The sequence below is a fragment of the Lepeophtheirus salmonis genome, chromosome 3 (genome assembly GCF_016086655.4).
Source record: "Lepeophtheirus salmonis chromosome 3, UVic_Lsal_1.4, whole genome shotgun sequence".
Lineage (NCBI taxonomy): Eukaryota > Metazoa > Arthropoda > Copepoda > Siphonostomatoida > Caligidae > Lepeophtheirus > Lepeophtheirus salmonis.
Window position 1 is genome coordinate 16162259 of NC_052133.2, and position 15899 is coordinate 16178157.

At 30.5% G+C, this 15899-nt stretch overlaps 1 protein-coding gene across 2 annotated transcripts in view; it reads left to right on the top strand.

Annotated features, from left to right (window-relative positions):
* Positions 1-15899, top strand: part of LOC121114042 (TWiK family of potassium channels protein 7) — a 37008-nt gene that overhangs the window by 13302 nt on the left and 7807 nt on the right. The gene's annotated exons all lie outside the window — the stretch shown is intronic.

The following is a 15899-nucleotide window of genomic DNA, read 5'->3' on the forward strand; positions in this document are numbered from 1 at the left end:
ATAAATCGAACTTTGGTATTTTAATACTCTTTTCATTTTATTATTTCTCTTTAAATGACTTATTTATGAATATGTTAGTTTTAGTGGGATAGTTTAAAGATATATAATATTTAAAGATGCAAAATTAAATTAACAACATACCTTGTTATATCTTTTTAGATCATTAAATAATTAGTTATTGACAATTTTGCAAGAGTCTTTAAAAGGATATAGGAATGAATGGCATCAATTTTAGCCATTAAAAATTACTGTTTGTTGAGTTGTTTTTTTTGCATTCAAACAATTTGCAAATTTTTAAATTGTGAAAATGAGTTGAAAAACTCTTTTTTTGTATATTTGACATTGAAGCCTTACTTATTTTTATAAATCGCAAATGAAAATTTCAAAAATTGAATTATTGAATTTTTTGATTTTTAAAAAAAAACAATCGAAAAACCAAGCCCCTAAATAAAAAAGTAAACATTTTAATTTTTGAAAAAATTTCCAAAATTTTTTAATTTTAATTTAAATTTTAATTTTAAACGAATTCTTTGTCAACTATTGATTTTCTACATCTTTTATCCCTTAACAGTGTTCTTAACGTTCATTAGTGGAATTCAAATTAGCTCTTGTCAAGTTGTAAACAATCATTTATAATTAATTGAAGAATATGTAACTCATAATCTGAAAAAATTGGTTTTCCATTTGATTTTCGTTATCTTTCTCCTTTTGGAGGCAAGGTTGAGTGATGTTGTGAAGATTGTTACGTCTAACCTCGGCTCTTTTTATTAGCTTCAATTTATAAGCACACCATAAATATGTATATATCGTTAATGAAGAGAAGTTTTTCAATGCCAAAAATGGGAGTATGTTAAATAATTATGTGTCATAAATCGACAAGTTATTTATTCAAATATTATACTTATTTGTGTCTGTAAATCCAATGAATTCATTTAAAATGCAAATTTCCTTGAAGTGGAAAAAATTCATTACGCTACAAGTCCAAGTTGAGTCTCAAATCTTTGCTCACAAGTCATTTAATATTTTTATGGAGTCCTAGGATTTGTTTGGAGTTATTGAGTTTACTATGTTCAAGTCAGGTCACGAATCTTTCAGATGTAAGATGAAGTCGAGCCTCAAGTCTAAGTCGAGTCACAAGTCCCTACCACCTATGGGAGTTTTTCATTTTAATAGAGGGTTTATTTCATTTTTTTGAGCTTTTCATAACTACTTATTTAGGAATATTTCATGCAACACTTTTGCAATCTTGAAATTATTATTATTCTATATTTTCATTTGCATAAAATATAGCTCTACAGGGCACAAAAAGTAAGTCCAATATTTGAATCATGAGACAATCAAATGGTGTGTAGGCACGCTAAACGTGGTATTGCATACATGACGAATGTAAATAAAACCAAACTTTTTGTATCAATCTAACCCTTTTTCTTCATGGTTACTTATTTGCGAAGTATTAAATCTTTTACATTTTCGGTTGTTAAAAAATAGAAACCAAAAGTCAACATGGTGGCTCTCATGACATGTCATAAGATTAGCTACATGCAGCAATGACTGAAGTGGAGAATGAAGGAAATAAACAAGGATATAGACAGGAATTACTTCAATGTCGATCCTCAATTTTACTCCGAGTCCAACAAGAACTAACTCTTATAACTAGTGATGAAAATTGTATTTACTATGGGTATGCTAAAAAACTTGGCAACCCTGAGAATTTGAAAAGATTTAGGAAGAGAGTAGCTTAGCTGTCATGACATTTCATTGAATCAGCTAGAATCATCTGTAACAGGGGAGGAGGGGGTAAGGAAATAAACAAGGACATTATCAAGAATTACTCCTATGTCGATCCTCAAATATTATCTGAGTCCAAGAAGGACTTACAATTATGACACTACAAGAAATCATTAAGATTACTCTCCGTCTTTATTGAGCAAATACGAATATCCAATCAGGTTATGATTATAATTGTATGTAAAGCAGAGACGTCTGCAAAATTATATTTGTAGAGGGGAGTTTGGTTTTTATAATTTTTTAGAAAAAAAAATTTAAATTTAAATCACAAATATTAATTTTTTTGGAACTAAATTTCAAAAATACTGCAGCTGCTAACAAAAATTAAAACTTTTGGAAAAATTAATTAAAAAAATAATTTTTTTGGAAAAAAAAATCTAAAATCCATAGTTATTTACAAAAAATTATTTTTTTTGGAAAAAAATTTCAAATATTCAACTTTTGCTCTGTTCGATAATTTGCCTTAATGACCTTTTTTGAAGAAAAAAAAAACTACCTCTATTTTCGCGTAATTTTTTTTTCATCCTAACCTAAAAAAATTCTATTAAAAGCCAAAATGTTTTAACTCTGTTTTTTCGGGAAGGGGGGGGGGAATAAACCTCCTCCACTCAACGCCCTGCAAACGCCCCTGAATAAAAAAGGACGTTCACTTCTAAGGAGTTAACTAATTATCACAACAGGTAAAGAAAGTAAATGGATTTTTGATATTATGAACCCAAAAAAAAGGCGCCAACTAAAAAATTTACATTAATATTTAAAATTAAAGAGGGGATCTATGTAAAGAAAAAACCCAAGAATAGCAATTATAAAAGGAATAACGGTCGACAGATACATATCTCTTTCTTCTTTTTATTCAATATTTAATTAGTCGTGAGGGTGTTAACATCTTCCTCTTAAAGATGAATCCTCCTTCATCTTTAGTATAGATTGATTTAAAATTGCAAGATAAAAAAATATAAATTAATTTAAATTTAATTACAGTATTTTCCATATACTAATGCTATTTTAAATGTAATTGGTTCTCCTCTTTAGAGCTGTAATTCATTTTATTCCCTCAAAATCATATAAGAGGCAGCTCATATTAACAATCGTCTAAGGTCATAATCTAGGAATATCAGCCTTCTCCTTGAGACACAAATGTCATCTCTTCTTATTACTCCTCTCTGTATTTCATGAGCACACTCACACGTAGTTACTTTATACTTAGATATAATGATGACAGCGTCGGAAAATTAAACACACTATTGAGATTGCCAACTACAAAAAAACTCGCACTCTATAAAATACTAAGGATTTACAACTCTACTTATTTCCTGATACTGGATAGTGGATATCCACCTCTTCCCTTAGGTGTCCTTGGGATGGATGAAAAATGAGGGGGGACCAGAGTAAAAAATTATGCATTTAAAATTTCATTTTTTTTTAATTGTAAATATTTGTTTACTTATGTACTTATATGGCTTATATGGCTATCAATGTGTATATTTTCAATAGTGAAAAATGATGAATAAAATATTTATACATACGAGAATATATAATTAGTAAACGTTTTATGAAGTACAGGATGCATAAGCTATCTAAGTTGACGCACTCTCTTGGGCAAACAAAGGTACTGAGGCAGCTGATTTTTGTTTTGTTGCAAAGCTTGGTAATTTTGCATCAGTTGGGGAAAAAATTAATCAATTAACGAATTTATTTGTACCAAATGTTTGCAAAAGACATGGATGCCTCCTTGGAATCCGCGTCAGAAGCCACAACATAACATTTACTCGAACTCTATGACCCAGTTCGTTCCCAAGGTTAGGAGATAATTTAAGACCTCTAAAGGTGATTTCGTGATGTAGACAAAGTTCCCAGCCCACGTCTGGTCTTCTAGGTAATTAGCTCCCAAAGCATCGTCATGACTCCTCATGTGTTTTCCCAAGGATTCAGGGTCAACACTGATACCTACCTAGATGTGCTAACGACCAAGGTGAATCCCTGAGCCGACATGGTTACCAATGGGAGGCCCTATATATAGCAGCAGGACTTGGCTCCTTTTTCCTCTCGAAAAAAAAGTATCAAATGGCTCCAAGATCATTTTTAAGACTTCATCTTGCCGAACTTTTGGCCTCCAAACTCGTCAGATCTTAATTTGATGAATTTTTGTTTGTTGTTATCGAACGACAAACCAACCGAACACCCTGCAACACCAAAGACAAACATATCAGTCGTATCATAAGGAATTCAAGGATTTTCCAAGGAAATTTTGGCATCGTATGGAGGCTGCAATTGAGACTGGAGTGATTTTATTGGATAAAATAAATTAGAATCCATCAAGTTTTCAGAATCTTGTTTTATTTTTTAAATCAAATTACTGGTTGGAGAGGATATGCTATTTGAAAAAAAGGCTTTTTCGGGCACAGATAGCTTGTACGCCCTTTATGTAATAATTAAATAATTTTCAATTCTAAGGTGCGTCTGCAGGATTATATTTTGTGGACTTTGAATTTTTTTTAAATTAAAAAATTTTCTGCACCTAGAATTTGATTTTGTTAGAAAAAAAATCCTTCAAAAAAAATTATCTCTGCTTTCAAATTAATTGTATTTTCTTTTTTTTTTAAACAATAATTTTTTATAATCCAGACAAAAATTCCATTCATTGGGGGTTAACTCCTCCATCTCCTCACTGCAAACGCTCTGATGCTGGTTTTAGTTTGATCATTTTATATTTTTTTATAAATGTATTAATATTGAACATGGATTGTCTTAAATTAATGAATGTTTTCATGTAATGTCAGCATTGTTAACGTCAGCCCTTTTTTGGTCCTAAATATAGGATAGGTACGATCTTAACTATTGTGGGGTCCTATATAAAACGGAGCGTGTAAGATCTAACCCCCAATCTGGTAAAGATAGTTAAAAATTTGCATGAAATTTTGTGTACAAAATTAAATTAAGTGCTCCGAAATACTTTAAATGTTGACAAAGGCATACGGTAAAACTGTACTGATTAATTAAAAGAATGTTTATAAGTGACACAAACTCTTCCAAGATGGCCGGGAAGATGACAATGACGAGCATCGCTCTGGACGCCAATGCACGTTGAAAAAATTGAAGCAGTGAAGAAGATTATTTTTGTAAATATTCGAATGACTATCAGAGAAACGGCTGATGATATTGACATATCGGTTGGCTCGTGTTATGAAATTTTTTCGAATGTTTTGGGTATGAAATGAGTGTCAGAGAAGTTTTTCCCGGAATTGCTGAATTTTGAAGAAAAAAAACAATTGTCACATGAGCATCGCTGTTGACAGACGTCAATGATGATCCTGATTTGCTCAAAAGGTCGTCATAGCTGATGACGAATCATGGGCATAGGGTTATGAAAAAAAAAAAAAAATAGTGAACAATTTTGCTTAAAAGTCGTTCCTTGGTTTTTCCTTGGATTACTTTTTCCCATTGTGAGTACTGATGTCTGCAATAGCTGTTACATGATTATAAGATTAGAGCTATTATTTCATAAAATACATACATGCAATCTCTTCAAAAACATATGACTACATCGTTGATTTCCCAAAATTAGCTGAGTAAAGAATATTTTATAGACATTTTTATTAAAGATACAAATTTAAAGTTGGTACAATAATAATTAGACCCAATTATAACTTTTGAAACCCCAAACTCTTGTTTTTAATGTAAAAATTCATTTTTTTTCTATATTTTATAACAATACAAACATTTTATTCACTTTAATATATATTTACAAGTGTGATTGAATGAAATAATTAAATAAATGGTACAAAAATTAAATAGCGTCATTTTTTATGTCTGGTTGAACTGATTATCGTTTAATTAAACCCATTCCATTTTTAGGGTTTCTTTTTTAGACAGTTCACTAACCACGTTCTAAAAAAGATGTTCACTAACAGAAAGTTATGAAAAATAGTCTATTTTTGTCTATCAAAATAGAAGCAACAAATAAAAAGAGTTATATCAAGGTTTATTGGAAATTATTCTATTTTATGTAGTAAAACTAAATATCAACTTGACCCCATAAAATGACGTCTCATTTAATTATGATGAAATTGATGACGTCAGTGAAAACGCTCTATACTTAACTGGTGCAACTCCGTCAGACCAATAAAAAACGTGGTTCAAAATAATTTGATAGTTCCCAATTCTTCCCAACTCTGAGACCATTCTTTATTTAATCATATGGAACTTAAAAATAAATAATTTGAGTTCAACAAAACAAGATTGAGAAAATTCATCACATCTTTATTGGATTCATCAACCTTTCCTTTTCAATACAGAAAGGAAAATGTCATGAGTAATGATACAGTGATGAATAAATCTTATCTTGGATTTATTTTTTACGTAATGTAATGACCAGAGAGGTAAACTTTGTTTTGCTCTCTTTGTAAGCAATACAGATACATTCTGCAAGAATCAAGATGTGAGTACTCTCTGTACTAAGTAAAGTTTGTAGCCATTTTTTGGTTTTTTTACAGAGTGAATTTTCTTTCCCAAAGTTGTTGTCATTAATATTTATTTCCTAATGAATGAACTTCCTTTTCTACGACATTCAATTATATGCAAAACCGGTTGAACATTTGCCTGGCCTTATCCAAGACGGAGAGTAACTCTGAGGACTGGTTGATGAGTTCTAATTGTAAATCCTTGTCGAACCAAGAGTAGAACTGAGGAAGGAGATCGGAGTAATGATTGCCTATGTTGTAGTTGATATCCATCTCCCCCTTGCCTCGTCATTGCTACTTGTAATTTATCTAATGAAATGTCATAAGAGCTAAGCTGCTCTAAGACAAAACTATTCTTCATTTTAACTTTCGGTTTCTTTTTTTAACATACCCAAAATACTCCCGATTAACATCACTAGTATTAAAGAGTCCCTAGCTACAAAAAATTGAACAACATTTTTTTTTCCATTTCCTCCAAATAAATATCGGAGTAAATATCCAAATTTCCAGGAATATTCTGCGGTACGATTTAGATATTGGATATTTTGCTCAATGTATAGGTTTTCCAATTTTAATCCTAAATATTCTCTCACGTCGAGTAGGAACGTGATGGAGAATACTCAAGGAGTATTGAGAGATATCTCACTCTAGTAAATGGTATACTTTTTTGGTAAACTTTCCATTTTAGTACGAAACAAGGAAGAAAAAATGTTTTTGTAATAAGAAAAAAAAAATTATTTATTAAAACATAATTTACAGTGTTATTAAAACGGCGAAACATAACTTAAATCTAAGTGTTTAAGTATATATATATATATGCATATCTATGCAGTAGATATAATAATGTGTTGAAATCTTTGCCAAGACATTAATAATGCTAATAGCAACGATAATAAAATATATTTGAAATAATAAAAATCATCTTTTATTTCACCAAAAGCGTTATTCACTCTTTGTACATGATAATAATTATTAATTAAGTACTACAATTATAGAAGCTGCTGTTATTATGAATGATGGAGTGTCCTTTGAGAGGAATTAATATATATTTATATATTTTCTCTCAGTTAATGGTGAGATCTTTGTTTTATTGTTTCTGTTTTCTTTTATTATAGGATAATGACGTAGAGTTAATACTGTCCCTTTGAGAATATAAGGATATATGTACAAGAAACTTTTTGTATATAATTAATTAATCATATTATTCATAACAACTGAGTAACTTGTTACTCAGAGTCAAGTTTACATAATACTATTTACTTCGTATATATGTATGTATTAGTATTGATACTTGGGTTTGGTGGCGGCCAAGAGTAAGTGGGCTTAACCATGGAGATAGAAGGTGAGGCCCAACCCCCTGACGACCCTATTCACGTTTAACGTGCTCAGAGAGCGGTTCTTGGTCAGCTTCAACGTAGACTTCGTTGGATTCACCTTTATTGACCTCTCTTTTTGTATCTTCAAAGCTTTTAGGGGCCTCTTGGTGACATCGCCCTACTCCCTCAAGCGCGTTAGATTAAAATAGGTGGTTGTCCTGGGGTACTTGGGGACTCGATGATAGCCCTGGCACCGTTTTCTGCTCGAGCTAATTGTGCAATAGTTGCTCCTTGCGTCGATTCTATGGTTATTGTTGATATTTTGCGGCAAAAACGGAACCAATCCTTGCTAAAATTCTCAACCTCTCTTATATGGGCATTACCTTGACTGTATGCCTCTGCGATAAAGTCAAACTTTATCTGAACATATTTATTAGACCCTGTATATTAGTTTCGACAATTAGTTTAGGGCCTAATTTTTGTATCAGTTGGGTCCTAAGTCATTTTTTGAGATCAATTTGGATCGATATTTCGGTTCAAACAGCGATATCAGACTGTACATCTAATTTAATTGTTTTAAAATAGTGCACCTATTTTTTTGGTCTCAATCTATGTACTGTTTTTCCTCCCTATCGTGATAAATGAGCTGTTCAAATATAATTTGGGTAACACTTCTCACTTCATATAACGTTATTTACCCAATATTCAGAATTTTGGAACACAACTGAAGTCAACAATAATTCAAATATAGAGTCGGTCTAGACCAAATTTTAAATTATAACGATCCAGATCGATTATTTTGTAAGACCGATCCAGAACAATTTTGTTCTTTGAGAACGGTCCAGACAAAACCTACTTATAGAACCAAATTAGTTTGGTCCAGTAAAGATCATAATAGTCCTAGACCGAAATGCAACACTAATATATATAAAACTATGTGAAATAGAGCCCCGGAACTAAACCGCCTTAGCACTCAACATATTCGGAGTTCAATGCAAAATGGCGGGAAATATTTTCCTCGCTCTCAAATAAAACTTTGAAATCCGACTCGATACACGTGAATTTTGCAAACAGAATAAATTTTGTGCTTAAGTTGCATCCTTCTTTCTGTACATTAGTTGAAAAATGGATTTGGAACTCGACTGCATCGATTCATGACGCCCCTGAATTAGCATCAAATTTGGAGGCTCTACTTTATAAAGATGAGACGCATTCAAGTACATATACCAATGTATTATAAAAGGATCTACTAATTTTGCAAATATTGATTTCATGACGTCATACGACGCTAACAATGACTCATTTTATTAATGTGAGACGATTGATAAAAATTTCGTAGTTAACAGCCTATAACCGATTAAATTTCAACCCGTTGTTTGTAACCAATTTAAGACCAAAATATAGTTCTAAATCGGTCAACATTCAAAGAATTACTAAATACTGGAGTAAAAAAATTGGTTGTGGACCGTATATCAACACTAATAGGTACATGTTGCTTATGACGTAGTTACTAGAGGCAAACTACCAAAACAGGATCCAGAATGAACGAGGGAATGAGAAAAAAGTTGTGGGGGAATAAGGCATAATAATATATTCTATATACAAACTAATATCCTACCATTTGGACTATAAATCCTGTCAGGATTTATAGTCAGAAATATAAATGTACTCAATGTCATAAATAAAACATACGTATTAAATGAAGAAGGGTGAAGGAGATCCACAAGATCAATAAGCGTAAATATATAACAGTACATATTTAGTGAATTTATTTCAAAAATCTTGAACACAAATCTAAAAATGAAAAATGCCCGATATATATTTAATCTATATTTACAAAAGTAAACTCATCCGATTCGACAGACAAAATTGCAGTGAGAAAAAATAGAAAATCCTTAAGATATCTTTCACAGTGTTACCTCACTGAAACAAAAATGCCCTAAGTATTCTGTTGTCAGCTCTTGATTCCCTCATCTGACTTAATACATCATGGCTATTACATATTGTTTTCTTTTTGATAAATAAACAAAGTAATAAGTTATGAATACTTATGATCCGTACACAAATAGACAGGAATACAATTTTTTGTTGATCCTCGTCGTTTATATGATATATATATTGGCCATTTTATTATTTCTATGAATAAATTTTGGCTATTACATGGAAATACAAATGTATATCTACACTTTTAATAAAATATTACAAAGCAATATTATATAATATACAGTACCTAATAAAATACTATGTAGGATTTTAATCTTGATAGGACTAATGATAAGAGATAGTTAGCAGTTGGTATTATTGAATTATTAGACTAATTAACTGATCATTTTGGACCTTTATTCAGCCTTTTTTGGATGAAAGGTTACGTGATATAATGAAAGTAACAACGTGCCTCCGAAAACAAATGCAGTGACCCCATTATTGTGTGCCTTCGTACCGGGTGTAGGTACATACAAAAACGAAAATAACTCCTTAGATAACAATACTAGGGAGATTAATTTGAGGTTAATATATCTGCTGTAAAGTTGGAATTTTAAATTGGTACGATTTGTCTAAATCGGATAATTGGAACCGAATTTATTACGGAAAAAACAAGACCTGTATCCTTAGGGCAAAGAAAATATGACCTCCTAGCTTGCAGGATCTGAAACGTTTGAACTAAAATGTGTAGGTCTTCTTAGAGAGAGATATTAAACAAAGGTCCACATAACGCTGTTGACTCCTGGTGGGCTTCCTTTCTTGAAGCAGTGACCCACATGGACCATGAGATCATCATCAAGATCAGTGATAAGTTCAGAAGCAGGTTGGAGGTGGTTGGTTTTATGATTGACATCACTATGGACCCCTATATGTAAGAGCAAAAGATTCAAGAATCGTTTAATTAATTTTGTGAAATAAATTATAATATACATTATCCTTAAATTTACCCTATTCTAAGGAAATTTTTTCCTAAATCCATAGGTACTCAGAGAAAATTAAATTAGATGTTTTTTTTTAAATTCTAAAGTAAAATTTATCATATGATTATTTTTTTAATTCAAAAATCAACATTTATTAACATAAAGTTAAGTTTTGGGGAAAAAATTAAAAAAATCAACATCTAGCTACAAAAAAATGAAAATAAATTAATTTTTTTATCTATATACTGCATAATCTAGCTGAAGTATAAATTCCTCTATTGTTTTATGTTTTTAGGAGGGGGGTAGTTTTAGCAATAATTTGGTGATAGAAATTGTTGATAATTCGCCGAAGAAGACAAATGTAACCCATACTCCATTTTGAAGAAAAAAAATCATTTTCTTTTTTTTTCTGTGCTGACGGACTACATAGATAAGGAAGTAATTTTACTTGTGCAAACAAGTAATGCAAAATATAATTTATAGTCTGTAAATTTAGCCTTTCTCCAAATGACTCTACCCATGTCCTATATAGTATGTACACATGCTTTCCATGAAATGTTATTTGATTATTTTGATAATCCCAAGTCGTTTGTTGTCTGTCTAAAATTTTTATTTACACATATATTTAAGTGTAAAATGTGTAGGTGATTAAAAAAAGTAGTAGGTGATTCACCTTTAAGGCAATGTGTGCAAAAATCACTTGAAAATTCTTATAAGTTTATCATTGGATTTTGAACTTTTTGCTTGAGTTGCATTGACTTAATAATGGTTAAAAGGATATAAAAACTATTTTTTTGTTTTTGTTTTTTCGAGGTTAAATTGACCTCAAACTTTAGAAAGGTTAAGATTTTTTAGTTTCAGGGAAACGAATGTTTAGATTTCAATACTTTTCTTTACTCGACAAAATTTCTGCTACAAATATTGTTGTTATTTCAGGGGCACCGTTTGTATCAGTACTTCTTGCTATCTACTTTGATGTGTAACTACAGAATGCAATATTCTTTATATAGGCTTTTTTTTATATATAATGATGACATTGAGGGTTTAAAAAAATAAGGAGGGGGGGTTGCAAACTTGTTTCAATTTGGCATACATCAATTAATCTCCAACTAATCTGTAATTGTCCACTTTACATTTTAATCGGTAAATACTACAAATTAAGTTTTTTTTGTTTTTTTTGGTTCTATCTACTTCAGATTTAGGAACCAGTATAAAAATACCGAACAAATTTATTTTCTAAAAAACGATCAAATCTCTATTTAATTGAAGATTGTAGTTTTTCCATTGTAGTAACTGCCATTGTATTTTTATCTCTTGATTTCAAATAATGGATCGACATATCTCAATGGACAATAAGTGCAAGATAAATTATTCTATTGAACTCAATGAGAGTAGCTTCGATACGATTATATATTATTTTTTTAATTCGAAATATACCCGTCAATGATGCCCGAAAGATACATTTCGATATATAAATCATTACCCATAAAAAGACCCAACTACTTTTCCATCACAATTTAATACCTTGGGTCTTAATGAATTAACGTTTTGTTACTTTTATCGGATTATGAACCTTAGATTTGGAATTAGTTTTTTATAAATCTACAGTTCATAATAGATACGCACTATTGTGAACACAGATTTTGATCTTGGGATTATTTCGTATCGGTTGCTATAAACTTCTTGTTATATTACCATAATATATCAATTTCACTGCCCTCCCCCCCATAAAAATAAAAAATAAATCAAGAATTTTTTCTTTTTACTAGACAGGACATAAAATTTTTTTAAAATAGGGGTAAAAATTATTTTCTTTAAAAAAAGTTCATCTTTTCAAATTATACAGCAGAGCAAAAAATTAATATTTGACGTTTTTTGTAAATAGCTATGGATTTTTTTAAAAAAATCCAAAAAAATTAACTTTTTGTCAATTTTTTAATTTCAATTTCGATTTTTTAAATCTTTTTCCGAAAAATACAATATTACAATTTCTTTTCTAAATATTTAATATTTGAATTTTTTTGTTAACAGCTATGGATTTTTGAAATTTGGGGATATTGGAACCCAGCCTTCCCCCAAAAAAAAAAAAATATATATATATAATCCTGGGGACGCCCTTGATATGTCAGCTGAACAAATAGCTCCAAATTAAAAATATTAACATTGGAATAAAAAAGCCTATAGTTTGTTCATATATACCTATGTAATATTGGCCTGCCTTGATACATTGTATATGACGAAGAAAAAAAAATGGGATTTTTCCTTCTTTGATTTTTGTTCAAGATTGTTTTTGTATTGACGGGCCAAATATGTACTTCCCAAAATGTGTCCTCCACAGTTAGAAGGATGATCAAACTTTTTAATATAGATTGTATTAAAATACAAAGATAGAACCCTTGTAATAGTTTTCCCTCAAAATATATATATTTGCCTTCTGGGCCTCTGAAGGCAAGGTCTTCTCTTCATAATGAGTAAGACTTGATAGTTTAAAATTCATTTTTTCCCCGTTCATCGGTCATTTTTTTTTTTTTTTTAGTTAATTTTTTCAAAAATGTGAGGAAAGCGTGAACGTCGTTCATTATTCTGTTCAATCTCCAACCCTGGAAATTGGATGAACTTTACAAATGTTCATAGTTGCTTATTTGCATTACATGTCTCATTTATCTATTCCACGGGGGCGAAATTAATTAGGAATTAAATAAAATCCTGAAAATTTAAATTAAACAAAAAAAAAATGAAATACACCAATTTCATATCAAGCCTAGAGTAAAATATTTTTCTGCTTACATCTTTCTACTTTTTTTTGCTGTTGTAAAGTGGTTAAATTTGGCACTTTTAAGGACTTTAGGGGCAAAATCATTACTTAACAAGTCCCATGTCTCTAGTAATCTTCTAAATGCTTCCAGCTTATATTTCGAACAGTTTTTCGCACGTTTTTATTTACGAAAAAAAAAAAACTTTTTTTGTTTTCTTATTTTTACGGAATTTTAAAGAAATATCCAACAAAACTTTTGCGAAGTCATAAGTGAGATACAGGATTTAGAAAGTCACTCATAAGTGACGCTTAGAGTAATTAAAGCCATATACTCAACCCGTAACCAAGTAGTTTTCGACCCTAATTCTTCATATACATACATATATAAAATAGAAGGGAATCGCTAATCAATTAGATTATGTATATCATTTTATTACGATAAATTTGTTTACTTAAGATATATAGTATGTCTGTTTGGTACTATCCATTAATTATTAAGTCAATATTAGCATTAAAGAGGGTAGATTTACCCCTCCTTCGTTCCCTTAACATTCAATTATTGCTTATTATTGTATTGTTAGGGATAAACATGATATTATGTAAAAAAAAAAATACTTCCAATGATGTTTTTAATCACTAAACGAGTAAGTCGTTATTAAACGTTTACCTTTTTATATATTTATGTACCTAGATACTAAATACTAATAATTATACAAGGATCCACACACACGATAGTCCGTGGTGAATAAAAACCAGTCGGGGTACTGCAGGGTTCCTGTATCTAGCCCATTTGGCTAACTAATACTGTACCTTAAATACTGCATATACACAGGCAAGGTTGGGTTCAAGTCGTAAGTATGACCTAATGTCTGCGTCTGAACCGTCAAATTGGCATTGAAAACGAATATTATAGATAATTTTTAGCAATTATATGTAATTTTAAAATACAAATTTCACAATATTCAACTTTTTTTTGCTTTTTGGAAAATATTATAATGGTATTTAAATTCATATATATTTATTTTTTTATGCATTTCAAAACTATTTACACCAAATATATACAAGAATACTTACATCAGAGGGTGATGCTAACACCACGACGACCTATTAAATAGTGAAAAAATAAATTAAAAAAATGCACATGCAAAAACCGTTTTGCCCTTTTCTAATTTTTAAAGGTAGTTTTTTGTTTGTTATGAAATACTCAACTCTAGCCATAACGAAATAAGGGATCTATGTAATAAAATAAAAAAATAACAAAATTGGATAGGAAAAAATGTTGCTTTAAAAAATCATCTTAATATTAAAAAAAACTCCCAGCACTAATACTTTTTTAAATATAGAATATTTTCCTCTTTATTGCTGAAATTTAATTTGAATTTTCAACCCAGAATCGAATAAAAGTCAGCTGATATTAACAAGGTCTTAATTCATGTGTACATATGTCTGGCTCTCGTCTTCTTGTCGTGTTCTTTCAAAAATATAATCACTAGCTATAACACTGTTTCCAACCAATCACTCAATCATGGATTAAAGCATGCCCACGACGTTGGATGGGGTCAGGCTTAGGAGTGGGTGTGTAGGGGTGGTGTTACACCCCCATCACTAAAGTTTTGCCGTCAAACAGAGGTCCTTTTTTGTTAAAAAATGAAAATATGTCGTAAAATTTTTCATAATTTTTAAACCATGTGTCTTTTTCAAACACACGATAATTAAAATCCTCCTTCCCCCCTCAAGATCAATCCCAATTACGCCTCTGATTAAGGGAACACTAATTAAATAAGTACAATTGGTCACGTGCTATCTATGAGTCTCGTAACCTGATGTATGACTTTATGCAGGGCCGGTGCCGTGGATGAGGGGTATCTTTCGATATATAAGAAGAAAATTTGTTATTCAGAAGTGCTATTAATTTTGTGGAAAAAATAATGAAAAGGATCATATTTTAATTTTCCAAAATAAAAAAAAAGAAATCTAATTTAGAAACGGAAAAAAGAAAAAAATGCTCATTGGAAAAAATAGGATATCATTCAGAAAATTAGAAAAAAATTATTCAATATCCCCACTAAAAAATTCTTGCATCGCCCTTGTCTTTGACTATATTTGGGCCATGTATTGTATGTTGCCAAGTTGTTGCCCTATTGATACACAAAACTTACCTACTAAATGATAGATTTGTTTATAAAAAAGCCTTTCTTCTTGTGTACGTGCTTTGCAAATAGGGATGGACATACCATAGAGAAAAATAACAGTTTTTAAATATAATTATACAATCACTAATGCTATTATAAATGTTGAAGGATTTACTCGTAATAGTATAAATAATTTTTTTCCATTAAAATCTTACAACAGGCAGATGATCTTTAGAAGTGTCCCACTTCATAAGTATCGCTCCAATATTCTCCTCATTCTCTGCGAAATGTCCATCCCTACCTGTACAAAGCTCCTATCAAAAAATGTTCCTTGATTCATTCAAAGTCCTTTATTGATTTTCCCCTTCCCTTTTTTTTCATCCATCAATTTATATTCTTCATGTGACAAAAGAGATAATAATTGTTTTGTTGAAGAGATAGTCTTTTAATAATAATATTTTTTTAATTACACGGTTGATTTAAGGCGATTTCTTTCGCAGAGAAAAATATTCTTTTGGAGTAGGTTGATTTAACTTTATTTAGAT